Below are 16,376 nucleotides of genomic sequence, written 5' to 3'. Positions count from 1 at the left end.
ATAAATAAAGGTTAAAAAAAAAGAAAAAAAAGAGTGATTTATCAGTTCAACACATAGTTATAGAAATTCTACTTTATCTAAAAAAACCTGCACTTTATACACACACACACACACACACAAACACACACACATACATAAATACATGTAAATAAAAATACAAAAAGAAACATCAAATGTGTTTTTAGTCAGAGTATTATTTTATACAGAAACAAATATTTGTAATTCAGAAAAGAATGAAGTTAGTGTTTTAAAATCTTAAGGAAAACAAATATATTGAAATATAGCACAAGAATTTTAAATTCATTCAGCTTCAATTACAAATACAATCGTACTTTTATTTAAAGCAAACTATACATTTAAAAGATGGGGGTTAATTGCCTATTTTGTCATTTAAAAAAAATACAAAATTGTTATGCAAAAAGACAAGGACTTAGAGACAAGGACTTATAGGAAAAATCGCAGCCAGCCACACTGTGTGGTTCAAACATACATAAACACAGACAACAGCCCTCCCCTCCCCCCACACACACACGCACATGCACACACACACACACACACACACACAAACACAGACAACAGCCCTCCCCTCCCCACACAGACACACACACCCACACACAGAGAGAGAGAGAGAGAGAGAGAGAGTGAATCGCAGGGGAAATAAATCCATTCAAACTACAATATCTGACTTTCTGTTGCTCAGAGCGAATGACTTTAAATTGGAAAGTTGATCGGCTTGACGAGAACAATATACGTGGAAAGTTTTGTAACTGTAGGTAAAATGAGCAAAGTTATAACACACTTTATGTGTCCTTTTTTAGTCATAAAATTCATTTCCTCGTCACGGCCAGACCGTTCGAGATATCAAAAATCCGTCCGGAATTGAGCATCCTCAATGTCTTGACTTCATGCACACCGAGTTTGGTTGTGATTGGTAAACACATGCGTTGTAATTTGATGTATTTCTCCTAGGAGAATTATTCAAACAACCCATAATTCCCAACTTCCTTCTTAAAACTTAGAGCACGAAAGTTGTTTGGCCTGATGTGATCTTTAATTGTACCGAGTTTCATATTAATTCATGCAAGTGTGTTTGATTTATGGACAAATTTTCGAATCCCAGTCCAGGGGGCGCTGTCGAGCCGCCCTGCCACGCCCGGTTACCAGCTTCAGCCCGGCCCTGATGGCCATGGGTTCTGACCCGTGTGCAAAGTTTCAAGAGTTTTAGAGGATGTTAAGGCCCCCGAAAATGCCAGAGAAGTTGCACACAGCAAATAAAGGGTTAAAATTAACCTGACAGGCGCCCCTCCTCTCACTCACACAGAGAGACACTGAGAGACTGGCAAAATTCTGAGATTTTCTCTACATTCAAACAAACATATCTGACTTTCTGTGGGTCCTAGCTAATGAGTGTCAATTAGAAAGTTGTCCGGCTCGAGGAGTACAATATACATACTGATTTTTGTAACTGTAGATAAAACTAACAACCCCACTTTTGTCAAAAGGTGGCACTACTGAGCCCTCACCACACCCGTTTCTGAAACGTTGCACATGTCTACTGGCTAATAAATGTGATGTGTCTGTCGAGTTTCATGCAATTTGAAGCATGCTAAGAGTCTCAAAAGCATCCTAAAAGAATGGTAAAGTTTGATGCGTTGCCACGGCAACAGTTTCAAAGATATCAAGAATCCATTCACAGGTCTACATCTGCCGTATGTTTACATTATACAGATGAAGTTTGAAGCAAATCGGGTAAAAATAAAAGGGTGATATCAAAGCATTTTGAAAATGACACACTTCCTGCTGCCAGTTGGTGGCGCTATAACTTTGACTCGCAATAGTCACATCCATGTGATCGTCCTCTTACAGCGAACACACTGCTGAAGTTTCATCAAGATCAGTTAATGTATGCTGAAGTTATGATACACTTCCTGTTTCACGTTTCTCGCCATAATTTTGTTTCCTCGCCACGGCCAAACCGTTCCAGATATCAAAAATCCCCTTGCAAACTTTCATCCTCAATGTCTTGACTTCACGCTGACCGAGTTTCGTCGAATTTGGATCAAAGCTCTAGGAGGAGTATTAAAAATTCCATTGCGAGTGTTTTACGAACAACCCTAAATAGCCGACTTCCTGTTGGGCTGGGGTAAAAAGTAAAAGCGCGAGGTATAGATGAAACGATGAGATCAACATGTGTACCGAGTTTCATATTATTACATGCAAGCGTGTTTGATTTATGGACCAAGTGTTCGGACCCCGTTCCAGGGGGCGCTGTCGAGCCCCCCTGCCACGCCCGGGTACCAGCTTCAGCCCGGCCCTGATGGCCGCGGGTTCTGACCCATGTGCAAAGTTTCAAGAGTTTTCGAGCATGTTAAGGGCCCCAAAAGTGCCCGAATAGTCGTTAGAAAAATAAAAGAAAAAAAAAAATAATAATAAATATAGCTGTGAGCAGCGATTGCGGGCCCAAGCCGGTGGCACCGCAACCCTGATGCCTTTAGTTACCTAAAGGCACCGGGATGGTGGTACCGCCGGCTTTGGCCCTTTATCGCTGCTCACAGCTATATTTATATTTAATATAAAGCCGGTGGCACCGCCACCTTGGTGCCTTTAGGGTTATTCTGTATGACGTGCAAAAACGTAACCCCCACTTTGACTGTCGAAAAGAAGTGTATTGTAGAGCTTGCATCAATGCGGACTCGATGCGCTGTGCGCTGTAACTCCATGTGGCTTTAAGCGCATCATTCTCCACTCGGGATGCGCATAAGCGTTTTGTGCCACACTGTACTGAGCCTTTCATATCATAATGCAATGACAGATTATTAATTGCCTTTCTTGTTCTGTTCTATCTATTATGTGTTGATAAAAGATAGGACAGAGCACTAAAAACCTCAAACAAAGCACTAAAAACTTAAGCTGTTTGCTGTGTAGTCTGAGAATGAGCTGTTTGATTTGCACCCTCTTCCTCTTCACTGTCCTCAATAAAAACCAGCTATCCAGGTCCATGTTGTTCTAGAAAGTTTGTATGTTGCTGCCTCATTTAACATCTCTGCTATACATTTAAAACATGTTGTCTCAATTTTATAGCAGCCATGGCTCTATCTAAAATAATTTATCTTTTTGATTTTTGTTATCTTGTTTTTCATGAATGTATTTTACAACAATACAAAGAGCAATGTGTATTTACCACTAATATAGTTTGTAATGGCTTTTTTTGTCATAGATTATAATCATATATTTTTTTGGATTTGTTATTTATCTTTATAATGAAGTTGTCTGTATTAAGTAGATTGTGTTTAACACACACAAGAGTGGCACCAAACACAGCTCTAAAAAAACTTGACACAATCCATCATTCAGCCATCCGTTTTGCCACTAATGCACCCTATCACACTCATCACTGCGACCTGTATAAACTGGTGGGTTGGCCCTACCTTCATACCCGGCGGCTCCATCATTGGTTTCTCTTCATATATAAGACAATTTTGGGCAAGGCACCTCTCTATTTGTCATCCCTATTTCATGCCGCTCATAACACCTATCACACAAGATCAAGTAATTTGATTAAATTTAGTATCCCCCCTACTTCTACTACCTTTGGACATAATGCCTTCCGCTTTGCATCAGTACACGACTGGAACATACTACAAAATACCCTGAAACTTACATCTCTGATCCCAATCTCCACCTTTAAGCAAAACCTCGAAAATTACATAGTTGACTCTTGTTCCTGCTGACAATCATGAACCATATTTACACACTTATTTAAGCACTCTATTCGTTTTCTTTTTCCTCTTTGTTGTCTTTTTTATTTTTATTTAGCTGCTTGTTCTAAGTGTTATGTGTTTGACTATGTACAGCTGTACATTATGTTCTTATTTTTTCCTGTAGCCTCTTGGCCAGGTCATGTTTGTAAATGAGAAGTGGTTCTCAAACATTTTACCTGGATAAATAAAGGTTAAAAAAAAAGAAAAAAAAAGAGTGATTTATCAGTTCAACACATAGTTATAGAAATTCTACTTTATCTAAAAAAACCTGCACTTTATACACACACACACACACACACACACACACATACATAAATACATGTAAATAAAAATACAAAAAGAAACATCAAATGTGTTTTTAGTCAGAGTATTATTTTATACAGAAACAAATATTTGTAATTCAGAAAAGAATGAAGTTAGTGTTTTAAAATCTTAAGGAAAACAAATATATTGAAATATAGCACAAGAATTTTAAATTCATTCAGCTTCAATTACAAATACAATCGTACTTTTATTTAAAGCAAACTATACATTTAAAAGATGGGGGTTATATGCCTATTTTGTCATTTTAAAAAAATACAAAATTGTTATGCAAAAAGACAAGGACTTAGAGACAAGGACTTATAGGAAAAATCGCAGCCAGCCACACTGTGTGGTTCAAACATACATAAACACAGACAACAGCCCTCCCCTCCCCCCACACACACACGCACATGCACACACAAACACAGACAACAGCCCTCCCCTCCCCACACAGACACACACACCCACACAGAGAGAGAGAGAGAGAGAGAGAGAGAGAGAGAGAGAGAGAGAGAGAGAGAGTGAATCGCAGGGGAAATAAATCCATTCAAACTACAATATCTGACTTTCTGTTGCTCAGAGCGAATGACTTTAAATTGGAAAGTTGATTGGCTTGACGAGAACAATATACGTGGAAAGTTTTGTAACTGTAGGTAAAATGAGCAAAGTTATAACACACTTTATGTGTCCTTTTTTAGTCAAAAAATTCATTTCCTCGTCACGGCCAGACCGTTCGAGATATCAAAAATCCGTCCGGAATTGAGCATCCTCAATGTCTTGACTTCATGCACACCGAGTTTGGTTGTGATTGGTAAACACATGCGTTGTAATTTGATGTATTTCTCCTAGGAGAATTATTCAAACAACCCATAATTCCCAACTTCCTTCTTAAAACTTAGAGCACGAAAGTTGTTTGGCCTGATGTGATCTTTAATTGTACCGAGTTTCATATTAATTCATGCAAGTGTGTTTGATTTATGGACAAATTTTCGAATCCCAGTCCAGGGGGCGCTGTCGAGCCGCCCTGCCACGCCCGGTTACCAGCTTCAGCCCGGCCCTGATGGCCATGGGTTCTGACCCGTGTGCAAAGTTTCAAGAGTTTTAGAGGATGTTAAGGCCCCCGAAAATGCCAGAGAAGTTGCACACAGCAAATAAAGGGTTAAAATTAACCTGACAGGCGCCCCTCCTCTCACTCACACAGAGAGACACTGAGAGACTGGCAAAATTCTGAGATTTTCTCTACATTCAAACAAACATATCTGACTTTCTGTGGGTCCTAGCTAATGAGTGTCAATTAGAAAGTTGTCCGGCTCGAGGAGTACAATATACATACTGATTTTTGTAACTGTAGATAAAACTAACAACCCCACTTTTGTCAAAAGGTGGCGCTACTGAGCCCTCACCACACCCGTTTCTGAAACGTTGCACATGTCTACTGGCTAATAAATGTGATGTGTCTGTCGAGTTTCATGCAATTTGAAGCATGCTAAGAGTCTCAAAAGCATCCTAAAAGAATGGTAAAGTTTGATGCATTGCCACGGCAACAGTTTCAAAGATATCAAGAATCCATTCACAGGTCTACATCTGCCGTATGTTTACATTATACAGATGAAGTTTGAAGCAAATCGGGTAAAAATAAAAGGGTGATATCAAAGCATTTTGAAAATGACACACTTCCTGCTGCCAGTTGGTGGCGCTATAACTTTGACTCGCCATAGTCACATCCATGTGATCGTCCTCTTACAGCGAACACACTGCTGAAGTTTCATCAAGATCGGTTGATGTTAGCTGAAGTTATGATACACTTCCTGTTTCACGTTTCTCGCCATAATTTTGTTTCCTCGCCACGGCCAAACCGTTCCAGATATCAAAAATCCCCTCGCAAACTTTCATCCTCAATGTCTTGACTTCACGCTGACCGAGTTTCGTCAAATTTGGATCAAAGCTCTAGGAGGAGTATTAAAAATTCCATTGCGAGTGTTTTACGAACAACCCTAAATAGCCGACTTCCTGTTGGGCTGGGGTAAAAAGTAAAAGCGCGAGGTATAGATGAAACGATGAGATCAACATGTGTACCGAGTTTCATATTATTACATGCAAGCGTGTTTGATTTATGGACCAAGTGTTCGGACCCCGTTCCAGGGGGCGCTGTCGAGCCCCCCTGCCACGCCCGGGTACCAGCTTCAGCCCGGCCCTGATGGCCGCGGGTTCTGACCCGTGTGCAAAGTTTCAAGAGTTTTCGAGCATGTTAAGGGCCCCAAAAGTGCCCGAATAGTCGTTAGAAAAATAAAAGAAAAAAAATAAAATAATAATAATCGGAAGGAAAACAATAGGGCCTTCGCCCTTTCAGGGCTTGGGCCCTAATAATCGGAAGGAAAACAATAGGGCCTTCGCCCTTTCAGGGCTTGGGCCCTAATAATAATAATAATCCTAAGGAAAACAATAGGGCCTTCGCCCTTTCAGGGCTTGGGCCCTAATGATAATAATAAATATAGCTGCGAGCAGCGATGGCGGGCCCAAGCCGGTGGCACCGCAACCCCGGTTCCTTTAGTTACCTAAAGGCACCGGGGTGGCGGTGTCGCAGGCTTTAGCCCTTTCATGATTAAATGAAATGTTAAAACAGCTTGCCATACTCTATCTGTCGTTTCGACTAGTCACAATTACATTACAGATATATTAAATGATAATACAAACTATTCAAAATGTAATTAAGACTAGTCACTTTTGTCAAAAGGTGGCGTGTTGATATCTACAATGTTAATTCCAGATAGGCAAACTTAGCTTTTAAATGTTAAAAGGGCTTGCCATATAGGGACGTACAGTAGGCTCAGAGAGAGGCTCACCATATTCAAACCAAAATATCTGACTTCCTCTTGATCCAAACTAATGACTATGAATTAGAAAGTTGTCCGGCTTGAGGAGTAAAATGTATATACCGATTTTTGTAACTGTAGATAAAACTAACAACGCCACTTTTGTCAAAAGGTGGCGCTATTTAGTCCCTGCACCATGCCCGTTTCTGAATCTTTGCACATGTCTACTGGCTAATAAATGTGATGTGTCTGTTGATTTTCATGCAATTTCAAGCATGCTAAGAGTCTCAAAAGCATCCTAAAATAATTTCAAAGTTTGATGCGTTGCCACGGCAACAGTATCAGATATATCAAGAATCCATTCTCAGTTCTTCATCTGCCATGTATTTACATTATACAGATGAAGTTTGAAGCAAATCGGGTCAAAATAAAAGGATGATATCAAAGCATTTTGAAAGTGACACACTTCCTGCTGCCAGTTGGTGGCGCTATAACTTTGACTCACAATAGTCACATCCATGTAATCAGCCTCTTACAGTGAACACACTGCTGAAGTTTCATCAAGATCAGTTAATGTATGCTGAAGTTATAACACACTTCCTGTTTCACGTTTCTCGCCATAATTTTGTTTCCTCGCCACGGCCAAACCGTTCGAGATATCAAAAATCCCCTCGCAAACTTTCATCCTCAATGCCTTGACTTCATGCTGACCGAGTTTCGTGCCGTGTGTTTGAATTCTCTAGGAGGAGTATTGCACATTCCATTGCGAGCGTTTTACAAACAAACCTCAATAGCCGACTTCCTGTTTGGCTGGGGTAAAAAGTAAGAGCGTGAGGTATAGATGAAACGATGAGATCAACATGTGTACCGAGTTTCATATTATTACATGCAAGCGTGTTTGATTTTTGGACCAAGTGTTCGGACCCCGTTCCAGGGGGCGCTGTCTAGCCCCCCTGCCAAGCCCGGGTACCATCTTCAGCCCGGCTCTGATGGCTGTGGGATCTGACCTGTGTGCAAAGTTTCAAGAGTTTTCAAACCCGTTAAGGGCCCCAAAAGCCGCTAAGAGTCTCAAAATCATAAAAAAAAGAATTTTAAAGTTTGATGCGTTGCCACGGCAACAGTATCAAAGATATCAAGAATCCATTCACAGGTCTTCATCTGCTATGTATTTACATTATACAGATTAAGTTTGAAGCACATCGGGTAAAAATAAAAGGGTGAGTTCAAAGCATTTTGAAAGTGACACACTTCCTGCTACCAGTTGGTGGCGCTATAACTTTGACTCACAATAGTCACATCCATGTGATCGTCCTCTTACAGCAAACACACTGCTGAAGTTTCATCAAGATCAGTTAATGTATGCTGAAGTTATAACACACTTCCTGTTTCACGTTTCTCGCCATAATTTCGTTTCCTCGCCATGGCCAAACCGTTCGAGATATCAAAAATCCCCTCGCAAACTTTCATCGTCAATGCCTTGACTTCATGCTGACCGAGTTTCGTGCCGTGTGTTTGAATTCTCTAGGAGTAGTACTTCAAATTCCATTGCGAGTGTTTTATGAACAACCCTAAATAACCGACTTCCTGTTGGGCTGGGGTAAAAAGTAATAGTATGAGGTATATATGTACGATGAGATCTATATGTGCACCGAGTTTCATATTATTACATGCAAGCGTGTTTGATTTATGGACCAAGTTTTCGGACCCCGTTCCAGGGGGCGCTGTCTAGTCCCCCTGCCACGCCCGGGTACCATCTTCAGCCCGGCCCTGATGGCCGCGGGTTCTGACCCGTGTGCTAAGTTTCAAGAGTTTTTGAGCATGTTCAGGGCCCCAAAAGTGCCCGAATAGTCGTATAAATAATAATAATAATAATAAATATAGCTGCGAGCAGCGATTGCGGGCCCAAGCCGGTGGCACCGCAACCTTGATGCCTTTAGTTACCCAAAGGCACCGGGATGGTGGTACCGCCGGCTTTGGCCCTTTATCGCTGCTCACAGCTATGTTTATATTTAATATAAAGCCGGTGGCATCGCCACCTTGGTGCCTTTAGGGTTATTCTGTACGACGTGTAAAAACGTAACCCCCGCTTTGACTATCAAAAAGAAGTGTATTGTAGAGCTTGCATCAATGTGGACTCGATGCGCTGTGCGCTGTAACTCCATGTGGCTTTAAGCGCATCATTCTCCACTCGGGATGCGCATAAGCGTTTTGTGCCACACTGTACTGAGCCTTTCATATCATAATGCAGTGACGCAATGACAGATTATTAATTGCCTTTCTTGTTCTGTTCCATCTATTATATGTTGATAATAGATAGGACAGAGCACTAAAAACCTCAAACAAAGCACTAAAAACTTAAGCTGTTTGCTGTGTAGTCTGAGAATGAGCTGTTTGATTTGCACCCTCTTCCTCTTCACTGTCCTCCATAAAAACCAGCTATCCAGGTCCATGTTGTTCTAGAAAGTTTGTATGTTGCTGCCTCAATTAACATCTCTGCTATACATTTAAAACATGGCTATATCTAAAATAATTTATCTTTTTTATTTTTGTTATCTTGTTTTTCATGAATATTTTACAACAATACAAAGAGCAATGTGTATTTTCCAATAATATAGTTTGTAATGGCTTTTTTTGTCATAGATTATAATCATATATTTTTTGGATTTGTTATTTATCTTTATAATGAAGTTGTCTGTATTAAGTAGATTGTGTTTAACACACACAAGAGTGATTTATTAGTTCAACACATAGTTATAGAAATTCTACTTTATCTAAAAAAAACCTGCACTTTACACACACACACACACACACACACACACACACACACACACACACATAAATACATGTAAATAAAAATACCAAAAAAAAACATCAAATGTGTTTTTAGTCAGAGTATTATTTTATACAGAAACAAATATTTGTAATTCAGATAAGAATGAAGTTAGTGTTTTAAAATCTTAAGGAAAACAAATATATTGAATGAAATATAGCGCATGAATTTTAAATTCATTCAACTTCAATTACAAATACAATCTTACTTTTATTTAAAGCAATCTATACATTTAAAAGATGGGGGTTATATGCCTATTTTGTCATTTAAAAATATTGTTATGCAAAATTGTTATGCAAAAAGACAAGGACTTAGAGACAAGGACTTGAAGGAAAAATCACAGCCAGCCACACACACACACATAAACACAGACAACAGCCCTCCCCTCCCCACACCCACACACACACACACACAGAGAGAGAGAGAGAGAGAGAGAGAGAGAGAGAGAGAGAGAGAGAGAGAGAGAGAGAGAGAGAATCGCAGGGGAAATAAATCCATTCAAACTACAATATCTGACTTTCTGTTGCTCAGAGCGAATGACTTTAAATTGGAAAGTTGATCGGCTTGACGAGAACAATATACGTGGTAAGTTTTGTAACTGTAGGTAAATTGAGCAAAGTTATAACACACTTTATGTGTCCTTTTTTAGTCATAAAATTCATTTCCTCGCCACGGCCAGACCGTTCGAGATATCAAAAATCCGTCCGGAATTGAGCATCCTCAATGTCTTGACTTCATGCACACCGAGTTTGGTTGTGATTGGTAAACACATGCATTGTGATTTGATGTATTTCTCCTAGGACAATTATTCAAACAACCCATAATTCATAATTCATAAATAACTTCCATTTGAACTGTCATAAAACTTAGAGCACGAAAGTTGTTTGGCCTGATGTGATCTATAATTGTACCGAGTTTCATATTAATTCATGCAAGTGTGTTTGATTTATGGACAAATGTTCGAATCCCAGTCCAGGGGGCGCTGTCGAGCCGCCCTGCCACGCCCGGTTACCAGCTTCAGCCCGGCTCTGATGGCCATGGGTTCTGACCCGTGTGCAAAGTTTCAAGAGTTTTCGAGGATGTTAAGGCCCCTGAAAATGCCAGAGAAGTCGCACACAGCAAATAAAGGGTTAAAATTAACCTGACAGGCGCCCCTCCTCTCACTCACACAGAGGGACACTGAGACACTGGCAAAATTCTGAGATTTTCTCTACATTCAAACAAACATATCTGACTTTCTGTGGGTCCTAGCTAATGAGTGTCAATTAGAAAGTTGTCCGGCTCGAGGAGTACAATATACATACCGATTTTTGTAACTGTAGATAAAACTAACAACCCCACTTTTGTCAAAAGGTGGCGCTACTGAGCCCTCACCACGCCCGTTTCTGAAACTTTGCACGTGTCCACTGGCTAATAAATGTGATGTGTCTGTCGAGTTTCATGCAATTTCAAGCATGCTAAGGGTCTCAAAAGCATCCTAAAAGAATGGTAATGTTTGATGCGTCACCACGGCAACAGTTTCAAAGATATCAAGAATCCATTCACAGGTCTACATCTGCCGTATGTTTACATTATACAGATGAAGTTTGAAGCAAATCGGGTAAAAATAAAAGGGTGATATCAAAGCATTTTGAAAGTGACACACTTCCTGCTGCCAGTTGGTGGCGCTATAACTTTGACTCACAATAGTCACATCCATGTGATCGTCCTCTTACAGCGAACACACTGCTGAAGTTTCATCAAGATCAGTTAATGTATGCTGAAGTTATAACACACTTCCTGTTTCACGTTTCTCGCCATAGTTTCGTTTCCTCGCCACGGACAAACCGTTCGAGATATCAAAAATCCCCTCGCAAACTTTCATCCTCAATGTCTTGACTTCACGCTGACTGAGTTTCGTCGAACTTGGATCAAAGCTCTAGGAGGAGTATTTAACATTCCATTGCGAGCGTTTTACAAACAAACCTCAATAGCCGACTTCCTGTTGGGCTGGGGTAAAAAGTAAGAGTGTGAGGTATAGATGAAACGATGAGAGCAACATGTGTACCGAGTTTCATATTATTACATACAAGCGTGTTTGAGTTATGGACCAAGTGTTCGGACCCCGTTCCAGGGGGCGCTGACGAGCCCCCCTGCCACGCCCAGGTACCAGCTTCAGCCCGGCTCTGATGGCCGCGGGCTCTGACCCGTGTGCAAAGTTTCAAGAGTTTTCGAGCATGTTAAGGGCCCCAAAAGTGCCCGAATAGTCGTTAGAAAAATAAAAGAAAAATATAGCTGCGAGCAGCGATGGCGGGCCCAAGCCGGTGGCACCGCAACCCCGGTTCCTTTAGTTACCTAAAGGCACCGGGGTGGCGGTGTCGCAGGCTTTAGCCCTTTCATGATTAAATGAAATGTTAAAACAGCTTGCCATACTCTATCTGTCGTTTCGACTAGTCACAATTACATTACAGATATCTTAAATGATAATAAAAACTATTCAAAATGTAATTAAGACTAGTCACTTTTGTCAAAAGGTGGGGTGTTGATATCTACAATGTTAATTCCGGATAGGCAAACTTAGCTTTTAAATGTTAAAAGGGCTTGCCATATAGGGACGTACAGTAGGCTCAGAGAGAGGCTCACCATATTCAAACCAAAATATCTGACTTCCTCTTGATCCAAACTAATGACTATGAATTAGAAAGTTGTCCGGCTTGAGGATTAAAATGTATATACCGATTTTTGTAACTGTAGATAAAACTAACAACGCCACTTTTGTCAAAAGGTGGCGCTATTTAGTCCCTGCACCATGCCCGTTTCTGAAACTTTGCACATGTCTACTGGCTAATAAATGTGATGTGTCTGTTGATTTTCATGCAATTTCAAGCATGCTAAGAGTCTCAAAAGCATCCTAAAATAATTTCAAAGTTTGATGCGTTGCCACGGCAACAGTATCAGATATATCAAGAATCAATTCTCAGGTCTTCATCTGCCATGTATTTACATTATACAGATGAAGTTTGAAGCAAATCGGGTCAAAATAAAAGGATGATTTTAAAGCATTTGGAAAGTGACACACTTCCTGCTGCCAGTTGGTGGCGCTATAACTTTGACTCACAATAGTCACATCCATGTGATCGGCCTCTTACAGCGAACACACTGCTGAAGTTTCATCAAGATCAGTTAATGTATGCTGAAGTTATAACACACTTCCTGTTTCACGTTTCTCGCCATAATTTTATTTCCTCGCCACGGCCAAACCGTTCGAGATATCAAAAATCCCCTCGCAAAATTTCATCCTCAGTTTCTTGACTTCATGCTGACCGAGTTTCGTGCCGTGTGTTTGAATTCTCTAGGAGGAGTATTGCAAATTCCATTGTGTGTGTTTTATGAACAACCCTAAATAACCGACTTCATGTCTAGCTGGGGTAAAAGTAAGATTGTGAGGTATATATGAAACGATGACATCAACATGTGTACCGAGTTTCATATTATTACATGCAAGCGTGTTTGATTTATGGACCAAGTTTTTGGACCCCCTTCCAGGGGGCGCTGTCTAGCCCCCCTGCCACGCCCAGGTACCATCTTCAGCCCGGGCCTGATGGCTGTGGGATCTGACCTGTATGCAAAGTTTCAAGAGTTTTCAAACCCGTTAAGGGCCCTAAAAGCCGCTAAGAGTCTCAAAATCATCAAAAAAAAGAATTTTAAAGTTTGATGCATTGCCACGGCAACAGTATCAAAGATATCAAGAATCCATTCACAGGTCTTCATCTGCTATGTATTTACATTATACAGATGAAGTTTGAGGCAAATCGGGTCAAAATAAAAGGGTGAGTTCAAAGCATTTTGAAAGTGACACACTTCCTGCTACCAGTTGGTGGCGCTATAACTTTGACTCACAATAGTCACATCCATGTGATCGTCCTCTTACAGCGAACAAACTGCTGAAGTTTCATCAAGATCAGTTAATGTATGCTGAAGTTATGACACACTTCCTGTTTCACGTTTCTCGCCATAATTTCGTTTCCTCGCCACGGCCAAACCGTTCGAGATATCAAAAATCCCCTCGCAAACTTTCATCCTCAATGCCTTGACTTCATGCTGACCGAGTTTCGTGCCGTGTGTTTGAATTCTCTAGGAGTAGTACTTCAAATTCCATTGCGAGTGTTTTATGAACAACCCTAAATAACCGACTTCCTGTTGGGCTGGGGTAAAAAGTAATAGTATGAGGTATATATGAACGATGAGATCTATATGTGCACCGAGTTTCATATTATTACATGCAAGCATGTTTGATTTATGGACCAAGTTTTCGGACTCCGTTCCAGGGGGCGCTGTCTAGCCCCCCTGCCACGCCCGGGTACCATCTTCAGCCCGGCCCTGATGGCCGCGGTTTCTGACCCGTGTGCAAAGTTTCAAGAGTTTTTGAGCATGATAAGGGCCCCAAAAGTGCCCGAATAGTCGTATAAATAATAATAATAATAATAAATATAGCTGCGAGCAGCGATGGCGGGCCCAAGCCGGAGGCACCGCAACCCCGGTTCCTTTAGTTACCTAAAGGCACCCGGGTGGCGGTGCCGAAGGCTTTGGCCCTTTCATGATTAAATGTTAAAACGGCTTGCCATACTCTGTCATTTCGACTAGTCACAATTATGTTACAGATATCTTAAATGATAATACAAACTATCCAAAGTGTAACGACTAGACAGAAAGACTTTGTTGATATCTACAATGTTAATTCCGGACAGGCAAACTTAGCTTTTAAATGTTAAAAGGGCTTGCCATACAGGGACGTAGGCTCAGAGAGAGGCTCACCATATTCAGACCAAAATATCTGACTTCCTCTTGGTCCGAGCTAATGACTATGTATTAGAAAGTTGTACGGCTTGAGGAGTACAATGTATATACCGATTTTTGTAACTGTAGATAAAACTAACAACCCCACTTTTAAGTATATATATGGTGCCTTTAGTGTTATTCTGCACGACGTGCAAAAACTTAACCCCCGCTTTTTTAAGTATATATATATATATATATATATAAAGAGGGTTATTCTGCACGACGTGCAAAAACTTAACCTCCGCATTGACTGTCGAAGAGAAGTGTGCAGAAGAGCTTGCATCAGTGAGGGCTTTGCAAAATATATATACATACAAACACACACACACATATAAATGAGGTTAGTGTTTTACAATATTAAGGAAAGCAAATGTATTGAAATATAGCACATTAATTTAATTAAATTAATTACCAATTTGTAGTTTACCAATTTATCTTACTTTTATTTAAAGCAAACTATACATTTAAAAGATTAGGGTTATATGCATATTTTGTCATTTAAAAAAATACAAAATTGTTATGCAAAAAGATAAGGACTTGCAGAAAAAATCTACAGTCAGCCACACACACACACACACATAAACGCAGACACCAGCAACCCCCCCCCCTCCCTCTTCCCCATACAGACACTGATAGAGACAAGATACACATCCAAACTGCAATATCTGACTTTCTTTTGGTCTGAGCTTCTTACTGTTAATTAGAAAGTTGATCGGCTTGACAAGAACAATATACGTGGCATGTTTTGTAACTGTAGGTAAAACGAGCAAAGTTAACACATTTTATGTGTCCTTTTTTAGTCATAAAATTATTTTCCTCGCCACGGCCAAACCGTTCGAGATATCAAAAATCCGTCCGGAATTGAGCATCCTCAATGTCTTGACTTCATGCACACCGAGTATGGTGGTGATTGGTAAACACATGCGTTGTAATTTGATGTATTTCTCCTAGGAGATTTATTCAAACAACACATAATTCCCAACTTCCATTTGAACTGTCTTAAAACTTAGAGCAGAGATGGGTGCAGGTCACGCAAGTCTCAAGTAAGTCTCAAGTCTTAACCGTCAAGTCTCAAGTAAGTCCCAAGTATTTTTTTTGGGGGGGGGGGGGCAAGTCAAGTCAAGTCACAGGCTATGTCAAGTCAAGTCAAGTCTTGTAGTAGGTTAAGTCAAGTGCAAGTCAAGTCACCTTATTATTTTAATTTTAAATGCAGAATCTGATCTTAATAAAATGAAAAGACAAGATAAGTATTTGCCAGTAAATTACAATAATTTGCATTGTAAATACTCATGTTCAGTAAAATACACCATGGAATCAAACAAAATTGTAACTTCATAAAATTATTTTTTTTTCACTTCTGCCAACAGTGTGTTTGAAATGTTTTAAATTTTCAACATTGAGTCCATAAAACAAATAACAGCTTAACATCCTACAGACTCTCTGAACACCTTCCTCTCTCTCAAACACAGTTTACAAACAATATTAAACTTTGTTACATTTCTCCTCTCTCTCTCTCTCTCTCTCTCTCTCTCTCTCTCTCTCTCTCTCTCTCTCTCTCTCTCTCACACACACACAGTGGCGGTTCTAGACCATTTCAACTGGGGGGGCCAAGCTGGGGCCAGTTGTACTGTTAGAGGGGCCAGTTACATTTAGACCTTATCATTTTCTGCACTGCACTGAATGCATAAATAAGCAAAATACCATGTTTATAATTATCCAACAATTTGCATTTGCATTATATTTTTACATTTGCATTACATATATCAGTCTGTATTTGAATTTCCATTTTATTTTTTTACATTGAATATACAGTATGTATATATATATATATATATATATATATATATATAT

This window comes from Pimephales promelas, chromosome 12 (assembly GCF_988280905.1).
Source record: "Pimephales promelas chromosome 12, fPimPro1.hap1.1, whole genome shotgun sequence".
In the NCBI taxonomy this organism is placed as follows: domain Eukaryota; kingdom Metazoa; phylum Chordata; class Actinopteri; order Cypriniformes; family Leuciscidae; genus Pimephales; species Pimephales promelas.
This window is presented reverse-complemented; position numbering follows the sequence as displayed.